Genomic DNA, 10,713 nt, shown 5'->3' with positions numbered 1-10,713 from the left:
GCAGTGGTAATTTCTTAGAAGACTTTGCAGTAACCAAATAAATCAATAGTTGTTTGGGTTGTTGTTTGCGGTAATGAAATAAATAAATGCGGCGGATTTGATAAAAATTCGATTATGCAGTAGATACACTGAGTATGCGGAGGAATGGGTTAAGAAAGTCTTTAGCTAGCGTTTCCTGGGAATGCGTCAAACTATGCGATCATGCTACACTCATGCAACAGCAAATCATTTTCCAATGCAAATGCGGTGCTTCTAAGTCTAGGACACATGTGTTGGGTGCAACAATGTACATAGAGCTTATTCCTAAGTCTCTACTCTTTTCCTATGCGATGATGCAAGATGCATACAAGGACAAGGTCACTGCACACAATCATATCCTATCTCTAGGATGCATGCGATGCGTTAATAGCAAACAGTACTTATTCCTAAGCTCCTATCTCTTAATTATGCATTCTAATCTGACTCTCCCGAGCCTAGATTCTAACCTGACTTTTCCAAGCCTAGATCCTATCCTTAGACTACCCTCCCGAGTATCTCTAATGGACGAATGTAGCATACATAATACAAGATAATCGCATAGAGTGAATATCCCCAGTTAATCTAGCTAAGTACTTCTCAACCCATTCGACAGATTTAGCTACCATGCATGATAAATAGAGAGTGAACAGATATAAAGAAGTAAATTCCATTTCTATAGATAAGTTTGAGTATAAAATGACAATGGAAGTTAAGGATAGAAAGCCTGGTAGTAATCCCTTGCTTCCCAAGGCCTTTACACTGTCAACTCTATTCTGTTCAAAAGATATTCTTCCTTCTGCAGGAGCTGGCCCTCTCTCTGATCTTGATGCTTCCGGCACTCTCCTAAGTTCACTGGAACGATCTATTGGCACAATCTGGCTTCCCTTTTAAATAAAAGAAAATGTAAGAACAAAGCTAAACTATCTAAGGGAAAATTCTCTAACTCTCCGAACTCCTCTTCTGAAGGTTGCCTTCAGTATTTATAGAGCTTTGGGGTGAAAGATAGTTTCTCTCTTATGATTGCACAGATGAGATGGCTTTAATTCTCTGACTAATGCGCCGAATATTTGTCACCGAAAAGCTGAGTGTACTTGTTATTGTTAGCAGCTTGTCAACTTAATTCGGATTCAACCGTCATCAGCTTTCTGTCCCATCATGATTAATTATGCTTTTCACCCAGATGTGCCCACCAAGTTGCGCCGGCTCTATGCGGAAATCCTTCTTGAGCAGATGTTTGCGAGCACAAATCAACGCAAAGCCTTATGGTAACACTGCGCTCGTCCGTTGATTTCTTGTGATCGTGCTTTCCGCCTTGTGTCAACGCATATTCTGCATAAAAATACAAAAGTTAACTGTTTCTATGCAATGGACGCATGCGACCGCAATGTTATAAACTTAATGCTTTTTGGACGCAATCTAGCATATTTTATCAACGAAAACCTTCATTGTTTAATAACTTAGCACTGTAATAACGTGCATTTCTGCCCGTTATCACTGGCGCGGCTAAGCAGACGACGGAATGAAAAACTCAATAACAGCGGCACGAACGAAGGCGAGGGGAGAATGAAGGCTAACAACGGCTAGGGCGCACGGAAGAAGAAAAAAATTGGGGGGAAGGGGAAGGTCGTGAGTGAGATGGTGAAGGAGGAGAGAAAGAGTTTTTAATTTGAGAGAGGGAAATAAAAATGGGAGAGGGGAATGTTATTTTATTTGATAATTTTGATAGGAGGGAAACCAAATTTGAGAGGGAAATGAAAAAACAAAGTCTTTACACGATCGCTAAGTAAAAACTAAAGTCTTTACACGATCGTTTAGCTCTGCTACATGATCGTTGAGTAACACTAGACGATCGTCTACCAAATGCTACACGATCGCTGAGCTCGGCTACACAATCACTGAGTAACAAAATGTTATATGATCGCCTACCTAATGCTTTATGATCGCCTACTAAATGTTACACGATCGTTGAGTAACAAAATGCTATACGATTACCTACCCAATGCTATACGATCGCCTACCAAATGCTACACGATCACTGAGCTCGGCTACACGATCTCTCAGTAACAAAATGCTATACGATCGTCTACCCAATGCTATACGATCGCTTACCAAATGCTATACAATCGCCTACCAAATTGGAGGTCTATCAAATATCCGAAATATTCCGGCAATCTTTGCTTTTTAACCCTTTTACTTGACATGAAAAAAATGTCAAGTAAGAGCTTCTTACACTTGACACGTGAAACGTGTCAAGTAAGACCTTACATTACTTGACACAAAAATCATGTCAAGTAAAGGTTCGTGTGAAAATATCTGAAATATTCTGTCAATCTCCGCTTTTTTAACCCTTTTACTTGACACGAAAAAAATGTCAAGTAAGAGCTTTTTATACTTGACACATGAAACGTGTCAAGTAAGACCTTATCATGTCAAGTAAAGGTTCGCATGAAAATATCCGAAATATTCTATCAATCTCTGCTTTTTTAACCCTTTTACTTGACATTTTTTTGTCCAAAATCATATTACTTGATGTTTTTTCTACAGAAACATCAAGTAATTAAAAACTACAAGTGTCAAGTAATGTAGATTTTGTAGTAGTGCTGCCTTAGGCAGATTCTCGTGATCACATACAAGAGCATGAGCAAGAAATTCTTTGAGAGTTCTCAATTCCACAACTTCCTCTAATTGATGACCGAAGCTTCGCCGGAGATAGATCTCGAGAGGGACTACTCCACCGCCCATCATTGCACCACCGGCAGCCTTGACACACATCTGATGGAAACAAGAGATTGTCTACATCTAGCCTTCCACCTCTCTTCTCACCTCTGTATTGTATTACATTTTAGCTTAAGACATTAATATATTTTGTAATCAATGCATCTCTTTAATTCCTTCAACATTATTTTCATCATCTTCTTCTACTTTATCATCTTTTTCTCCCACCACAATGAGTTTTGCAAGAGTTATCACATCCTCAATCATGCGGCATAGAGATATAACGCATGTAGCAAACCACCAAGAGGTTTGCGTTGCGCGAGTATAGTGAACCAATCTTGTTTATTTAGTGCAAGACTATCGCAATGCTTATCTATGAGTGGAGTAGTTATAACCAACTTCCCGAGAGGGTAAGTAGTGAAACTCACTAAGCAAAGTAAGCAATGTTCCTAGAGATAGGAATAACCTTATGCTCAACGCAACCTTGCGTTATAGAGATATAAAGTATGTGGCTGACCACCGAGAGGTGTGCGATGTGTTAGTGTGGCAAGCTGGGATTACCCTTGTAACCAAACTTAAGAAATTGGTGATATTTCTTCCATAACTCTATTTCTCCATGCATCTTATTACGCGTTAACAGTTGCCGCATCTCTACCAATTCTTATAGTCAAACTTTAATTGTTCAGTCTGTTTAGCTAGTAGTAGGAATAACGCATAGTAATTAGCTTCTTTCTTTTTTATTTCATTCTTCACCTCAAACATAGTACTTTACAATCATCTTTTAGTTGTAAGTCCCCATGTTTGACCTCGGATCATCCCGAGAAACTTGTGATCTCGTTATACTTGGTGAGTGAGCAAGAAAACTTGTGTTAGGAATGCATGGTCATCGCATACACGATTAACGCATAATGTATATTCTTCATATTAATGCATGACAATCAATGCATGGTCATCACATACACGGTTAACGCATAATGCATATTCTTCATATTAACGCATGACCATCAACGCATATCAACAAAACAAAAACTCATCCTCAACACCTGGGAAGTATTTCCAAAGTCTTGGCCAAGAAGCATGAGCTTATACTCAGGGCCCGTGAGATCATGGAGTCCCTGAGGGGAATGTTCGGACAACCGTCTGCACAACTCAGGCACGACGCTCTCAAACACATCTTCAATACCCATATGCAAGAAGGGGCATTTTTTTAAGGACATGTTCTTAACATGATGGTCCACTTCAACGTGGCGGAGATGAATGGATTCATCATCAATGAAACCAGTCAGGTTAGCTTCTATCTAGAATCTTTACCTGAAAGTTTCCTATAGTTTCGTGGCAATGTTGTTATGAACAGGATTGACTACAACCTGATCACCTTACTCAACGAGCTACAGATCTTTCAGTCCTTGATGAAAACCAAGGAACAAAAGAGTGAAGCAAATATTGCTTCATTCTCTAAGAAGTTTCACAGAGGTTCGATCTTTGGGACGAAGTCTATGCCTTCATCTTTTGACACCAAAAAAATGGAAGAAAAAAAAGGTGGAAATGGGAAAGCTAACCCACCAGCTACTACCCAAAAGGGCAAGAAAGCTAAGGTTGCAAAGGGAATCTGTTTCCATTGCAACTAGAAGGGACGTTAGAAGAAGAACTATCCCAAATACTTGGTAGAAAAGAAGAAGGCCAAGCAAGGTAAATATGATTTACTTGTTTTGGAAACTTATTTAGTAGAGAATGATGATTTGACTTGGATAATTGATTCGAGCATCACTAACCATATTTGTTCTTCATTTCAGGAAATTAGTTCTTGGTGGCAATTGAAAGCTGGGAAGATGACGATGCAGGTTGGGACTAGGCACGTCGTCTCAGCTGTGCAACCATATAATATATCTTTTATATTTAATATGATGCATGAAGCATGCTTATAATATCATGCAACTATATAATATAACAATTATATTAAATATGATGCATGATAAATGTTTATCCTATGGTGAGATTTTAAAACTATATGGCATACATTAGTCAATATATAAAATTAATCATACATCATATGTAAAATTAAAGAACCAGCAAAATTAGACCAAATTTTGGCACTCCTAAAATTAATTAAACTAATATAATATTTATATTAATTTAATTGATTAAAAATAATTAAATTACATTAATAAAGGGAAAACAAACAAAAAAATTGTTCTAAAACTACCTCAAGACTCGAACCCACGACCTCCAACCGTTTGGAATGCATGCGTCTGATGCTCGGAGCGTGAGCGTTACAGTGCTGGTCTTGAAATCGCTCCATATTGAAATGCTCGGCTAGAGAGTTGCAACAATAACCTTCTATGCTACAGTGTAAAAGGATGTGTTGCAACGCTCTCCTGTTACACTTTAGCTCATAATGCAATTTCTACTTCAAATTGAGTTCGTTCTTGCTTCAAATTGCACCCTGCCTTCTCACCATCACTTGCATCAAGATCGACATGGACTTACAAACTTGATAGCATGAACTAAATACCCAAAACAAGGGTTCTTACAATTTTGAACAACTTAAAGTAGTAAATCTCATGCCAAAGTTTGAAAACATCCAATTTGCAAACTTACATTCACAATGCAGTGCAACACCTACTATTTCTCTGATTTTCATTTCCAAAAGGAAGTTCAGAGACACAGTTTGGCTCTGATACCAATCGAAGGATTTGAATCCTCAGCGGAAGTGAGTGATCGCCTTTGTGTCAGTGAATTCATTTTGGACAGATACTCAAAACAGAGAAATTATAGAATAAGGATAAACACATAAGCGTGTTGTCTAGACACAAATAGAGACTAGAAACTTACCCTTGAAGAAAATCGTTCTTCACATAATTTTCTTTGAAGATCATGAACACTTCCTTTCTCGAACACAGCAAAAACACAACTTCTCTTGGACACCACCACCAAAGTCTTCCTTGTTATTCTCAAGGCAAGCAATTAAGAAAGATTTGAGGCCCTTCTTTGAATTTTGGAAAGGGAAAAGAGTTTTTTCTTTGAGAGACTATTCTTGTGAAAGGAAGAATAATTTTTCAGAAAGAACCAACACACTATCTATTTTCTATCTTCCTCTATAATACTGTATATAAAAGAATGATGGGGTTATTTAAAACAACTCCTTTCATCACATAGAATAACTCCCAAAAGAGTTATTCTACATTTAATTACATTAAAATTAATATAATTAAATCAAACTATATATTATATCACATATAATATGACCTATAGTTTCTATTATATCATATATAATATAATCTAATTTTACATTCTTTCACATAACTTATACTTTTAATATGAGTCATATTTATATTAATTTTAACATATAGTTTTAGTATGAATCTCATTCATATAATTAATAATTGAATCATATAGAAATACTTATCTTTCTCATCAAATTTTATATATAATGTATCCATTGTTGGAATATAGAAGCAAGCACTGGAAAAAAACAGGATCATTAAGCATTCTAATTCATTAATTTTGGCTTCAAATTCAACATGCTCATAAACTAAAAACAGAGTTTCAACACTAACCTTTGAAGTACCTCTTGAATCACAATCTTCAGCTGTAATCTTTTTCTTCTTTAGTTGTGAATCACCATAAGGTCTTCCCTACTATTCTCTTGGAGCCTTAGATTGAGTTGTGAAACTCAAAACAAGCTTGAATTAGGGAAAAATGAGGTGAAGAACTGGTTTTTCAACAGTGTGAAGAACATTTCTTCAAACACTTTTTTTAGTAAATTACAACAGATTGCATCTTCGATTTTCTCTTCAAAACTGAAGTTTATATTACATGACATTCAAGCAACAAACCTTCTGCATGAGTTCCAGCTTAAGCTTGAGAATTTGAGCTGTAAGAATAGTGGAACCATGAATGAGCTGTTAGGATGAAGAAGTGGGAAATTCCCACATTTTAATTTTTCTAATTTTCCAATTTTGTATTTCAATTTTGAAACTTTTCCAAAATCAAAATTAAAATTAAAAATTAACTTTTCAATTTTAATTCTTTAATTAAATTTAGTTTTTATTAATTTTACAAAAAAATAATTCAATAATTAATTTTTCTAATAAAATTAATAGTTAATAATTAATTAAATAATTTAATTAATTCTAATTAATTTAATATCAAATATCAAATTAATTAATCACCAATTCCACTATCATGAATCCATATTCATGAATTTAATATTTAAATCATATTTAAATATTAACCAATTCTCCAATTTCGTTTAATTCCAAAATTAAATGTGTAAGTATATCACATATAATTACTAATTTCCTTATTTCCTTAATTCGTATTTGAACGATTCAAATCAACTTATCACGCTACTCTAAGGCTATGTTTGTGAGCTAGTAGGGGGACCTAATGAACCTACAGATCATGGGCTCCAACAATCTGAGATTAATTGACTAAACTCTTTACACTGAATTAGCCCTCAATCGTTAACTACTGGGTCACTCCACTAAAACTCATAGTTGCACCCCTCTCACTATAGATATATTGTATCCACTCGATATAACCATGATTAGTAAGTTAACCCTTCACAGGTTGTTCATAATAACAGTTGGGTCAAAAGGTTGTTTTACCCTGGAGATTACCTCTTATTCCTTAAGTCTCGCTGATCCTCTAATGAACAATTAGTTTGTGATCAGATCATCAAACTGAGTCTTTTTTGGGCCATTGAGAGGGTCGAACCCTCTTGTTCAAGACCCAGAGTCAGCACTTAAGGGAACAACCTCTCTATTATCCCTGAAAGCGGGTAGGAGTGAATTCTATCTTGCACCTTATGTCCCCAGGCATCTTCCCGGTCTTACCCCTAAAATGAGAGGCTTATTGAGCTGGTGCTGTTGAGCCAACCCTCACCTATGCAAATCTAAGGATAATCCTGAATAAACAGGAGTTCATAGTTAGCTCTGGATTAAGTTCAAGTTACATAGGTCATTGTTTTGAAATAGTTAGTTTTAAATAGTAAATAGCGTGATAAAGTAAGAATGACTTATTTCTTGGTCCGATCTTACGCAAACTCACTGCACAAGACGCCCCCACTCCTTATATTACTACATGTACGAATCAGGATCACTTCGTCTATAGCACTTTATAACTCCTTATAACAACTACAGAGTGAGCCGCATCTGATGGTGTTACTAGAATAAGGTACCCAGCCTTATTCATATACTATAGATCATTTGGAATATTTACTCGAACCTGATCCACTCTTATTTCTCCACATAAAGTTCAAGTACTCATGTAATAGTCATGGATCTTTTAGTTTATTGGATTTATTTCTAAAACGAAATAAGCAATTCATATATTCAATACAATTTTATTGAATCAAATTTTAATAACAATTTTATTAATTTACAAAATGAGTTTATTGTTAACAAACCACGAGTTTTAGGACATAAAACCCAACATCCATATACATTATATTAATTACATCTCATACAATTAATTCTCTTTCATTAATTTAAACAATTCAAACTAATCTAAAATTAATTGATTCTTATTTAATCCTTATTGAGCTAGCAAGGGGACCTTATGAACCTACAAATTAGAAGTTCCAATGATACAAGATTAATTAATTAAACTCTTTAATTAAATTAATCAAGATTCATTAACTGTCGACCACTCCACTAAAGACTGACAAATGCATTCTTTGCACTATAGATATATTTCTGTGTCCATAGATATATCCAATCAACAATAAGTTGACCCTTCACAAATTGCTTGTAACTACAATTGGATCAAATTATCGTTTTACTCCTGTAGTTACATCTAACTCCTTAAGTAGCACCGATTCCTCTATTGAACAATTAGTTATAGTACAACTATAAACTAGTCCCTTCCCTGACAGGCCAGAGGGTGAGGCATCTCATTGTTCAAGATTTAGAATTAGCCCTTAAGGGAATAATTCATCTACTTTCCCCAAAAATGGAAATGAGTGAATTCCATCTTGTGAAATTATGTTCCAAGCTCCCCACTCGGACAAATCCCAAAATGGTAGGCATATTGAATTGACAAAACTGGTCACTCTGGCTCATACAGATTAAAGGACCACCTTCATATGCAGGAATTTGCAATTCACTCAAGATTAAGGTCAAGTTACCTATGATCATCCTAGTGAAATGTAAGTCTCTTCAAGTAATGGTGTTATAAAGATAGACTAATTATTTCATAGTTTGTCTAATATAAACTCTTTGTACAGGATACCCCACTCACATGTCTCCACATGAACAATCAGGATCAGATCATTTGTAATACTTTCAACAATTGTAATAATTACAAAGTGGGTCATATCCATAGCGTCACCAGAATAGGGTACCCAGCCTTATCTATATACTACAGACCATTCAGGTTATTACTTAAACATAATCCGCTTGTATGTAGACATTAAACAACCTCGATCTTAGTTTATTGGCTTTGGTTAATGCAAATTAAATGTCAAATAAAAAAATACTTTATTTTATTAAATAAATACTTAGTGTATAAATAATTTAAAACTACGAAATCCACGAAATTTAGTGCATCAACCTAACAGTAATAAAACATGTCTAACAATCAACGCTTGATCTTTTGCTAACGAATCATCATATATAGGATTCACTTTAATCAAGAGAGCAAACAAGGATGAAGGTTGATCAAATATTGATGAAGATGAAACAGTGATGGTTTTGGAAGGAGCTCAATTAGATCTATCAACAAATTAAAGAGTTTTTTTTTTTTTTTTTACATTTAATCATCAAAGTGAACTAAAATTTCCAAAGAAAATAATTTGAAGAATCCAGTCGAATGAGATTCAAAATATTTGTGAGACTAAAAATTGGAGAAGGAAGATCCTCTGTTGTGGGACGCCATTAACGAAGAGAGATGCTTAGATCGATTAAAAAAAGAAAGGATGTGAATCAGAATAACTCTGATGCTATAAAATCTTTTGCCAAGATTATGTGAAAAGATAATATCTTCATTAAATAATATTCAATATAGAGTGTGAGTATTTATAAAGCTAGCTGACAGTTACAAAGGTATAACAGAAAGTTAACAAATATTTAATAGAATAACAATTTAATTATATCAGTTAATACTAATCATAAATGCATGCAATTAAGCAAACAATCAAATAGTTAAGGCACAAAATAATCTGAGCTTAAATGCTCAAGGACTTGGCTAGATCTCACCCAACTACCCCCAACTATTAAAATGTAAATTGTCCTTATTGTATAAGGACATAAAGAGTGAGGACAAAAATTAGAAGGGAACATAAAATCTCCCAAAAAAAAATTTGACATGCACGAGATGGTTACGAGAGAAAAATGGAAATAAACTAAAGGAAACTCAAACTACGAAAATATGTAAACATTTGATGTCTAACTACCTTCAAGAAACACAAATTTTTAACGTTAGTTGCTCGATGGAGTTCAACTTAATCGATCATATATGGGTAGCTCCAGTCGAAGGGAGCTTTCAAAACACTAAGTCGTGTCACCCTCATGGAAAATTTTCATATGGTACCCATTCACCTTAAAAATCTGTCTGGTCTCTTTACTCATCACTTCAACTGCACCACAAGGAAAAAATTAATAACAAAAGGCCCAAGCCACCATGAACAAAACTTACCTTGCATAAGCTTGAAGCAAGAATTACGTAGAAAAACTTTATGCCGAACTTCAAACTGTTTCAAAGCAACCATGTTGTCATGATATAGTTTGATCTTCTCTTTGTAGATTCTAGAGTTCTCAAAAATCTCAAGTCTTAATTCTTCAAGTTCGTGAAGTTGTAAAGTCTAGCTTCACAAGTATAAGCTCAAAATGAGAATTCACAAGCAAGGTAAAAAAAATTAGGGTTCAATGCCAACCTCACAACATAACATTTGGGGAATATCTCAAACCCTAAGCTTGAAATTTACCTTTAGCCACATATAGTCTTCATAATCATCAATTTGCAATGCATGATGACCTA

This window comes from Benincasa hispida, chromosome 12, assembly GCF_027475165.1.
Source record: "Benincasa hispida cultivar pf3 chromosome 12, pf3_genome.v1.1, whole genome shotgun sequence".
Lineage (NCBI taxonomy): Eukaryota > Viridiplantae > Streptophyta > Magnoliopsida > Cucurbitales > Cucurbitaceae > Benincasa > Benincasa hispida.
This window is presented reverse-complemented; position numbering follows the sequence as displayed.